The sequence below is a fragment of the Triticum aestivum genome, unplaced genomic scaffold (assembly GCF_018294505.1).
Source record: "Triticum aestivum cultivar Chinese Spring unplaced genomic scaffold, IWGSC CS RefSeq v2.1 scaffold14475, whole genome shotgun sequence".
Lineage (NCBI taxonomy): Eukaryota > Viridiplantae > Streptophyta > Magnoliopsida > Poales > Poaceae > Triticum > Triticum aestivum.
In genome coordinates this window covers 1-1,374 of record NW_025268130.1, presented here as the reverse complement: position 1 = coordinate 1,374, position 1,374 = coordinate 1, and the positions used below count along the sequence as shown (strand labels likewise).

General features: G+C 49.2%; 2 non-coding genes across 2 annotated transcripts; both read left to right on the top strand.

Annotated features, from left to right (window-relative positions):
* Positions 1–650: 650 nt before the first annotated feature.
* LOC123178069 (5S ribosomal RNA) lies at positions 651–769 on the top strand. Its single transcript, XR_006489302.1, has one exon. It is a non-coding gene; the product is annotated as a 5S ribosomal RNA (ribosomal RNA).
* Positions 770–1,136: 367 nt separating this feature from the next.
* On the top strand, positions 1,137–1,255 carry LOC123178070 (5S ribosomal RNA). Its single transcript, XR_006489303.1, has one exon. It is a non-coding gene; the product is annotated as a 5S ribosomal RNA (ribosomal RNA).
* The last annotated feature ends 119 nt before the right edge of the window (positions 1,256–1,374 follow it).

Here is a 1,374-nt window from a genome sequence, read left to right as displayed (position 1 = left end):
CGCGTCTTGGGGCGGCTTTGTGGCGCGAAGAGCGCGTTCTGAAAGGGGTGGAAAAAACTCGTGTTGCTGCGGTATGGAGGGAGGGGTGGAAACCGTGGAAAACTCGTCTCCGTGATTGAGCGGGAGAGTAAGTAGTATAGGACATTATCCATTGTTAGGGAACGGTTGTAATGGTAGTGAGAATGTAGAATCGTCTTTGGAGCGGACCTGGGAGTGGCAAGCATAAGGGACGAAGACGGGGAAACATGTCGGATGCGATCATACCAGCACTAAAGCACCGGATCCCATCAGAACTCCGAAGTTAAGCGTGACAAACATGTCGCACGTGCGCGATATATATTAATTCCGTTATATTATGTTTGACGTTTGCGATATGTTTAAGCTCGATGCTCATTGCTCGCGCGTCTTGGGGCGGCTTTGTGGCGCGAAGAGCGCGTTCTGAAAGGGGTGGAAAAAACTCGTGTTGCTGCGGTATGGAGGGAGGGGTGGAAACCGTGGAAAACTCATCTCCGTGATTGAGCGGGAGAGTAAGTAGTATAGGACATTATCCATTGTTAGGGAACGGTTGTAATGGTAGTGAGAATGTAGAATCGTCTTTGGAGCGGACCTGGGAGTGGCAAGCATAAGGGACGAAGACGGGGAAACATGTCGGATGCGATCATACCAGCACTAAAGCACCGGATCCCATCAGAACTCCGAAGTTAAGCGTGCTTGGGCGAGAGTAGTACTAGGATGGGTGACCTCCTGGGAAGTCCTCGTGTTGCATTCCTTTTATAATTATTTTTTGCGCCTTGTGACTAACATGTCGCACGTGCGCGATATATATTAATCCCGTTATATTATGTTTGACGTTTGCGATATGTTTAAGCTCGATGCTCATTGCTCGCGCGTCTTGGGGCGGCTTTGTGGCGCGAAGAGCGCGTTCCGAAAGGGGTGGAAAAAACTCGTGTTGCTGCGGTATGGAGGGAGGGGTGGAAACCGTGGAAAACTCGTCTCCGTGATTGAGCGGGAGAGTAAGTAGTATAGGACATTATCCATTGTTAGGGAACGGTTGTAATGGTAGTGAGAATGTAGAATCGTCTTTGGAGCGGACCTGGGAGTGGCAAGCATAAGGGACGAAGACGGGGAAACATGTCGGATGCGATCATACCAGCACTAAAGCACCGGATCCCATCAGAACTCCGAAGTTAAGCGTGCTTGGGTGAGAGTAGTACTAGGATGGGTGACCTCCTGGGAAGTCCTCGTGTTGCATTTCTTTTATAATTATTTTTTGCGCCTTGTGACAAACATGTCGCACGTGCGCGATATATATTAATCCCGTTATATTATGTTTGACGTTTGCGATATGTTTAAGCTCGATGCTCATTGCTCGCG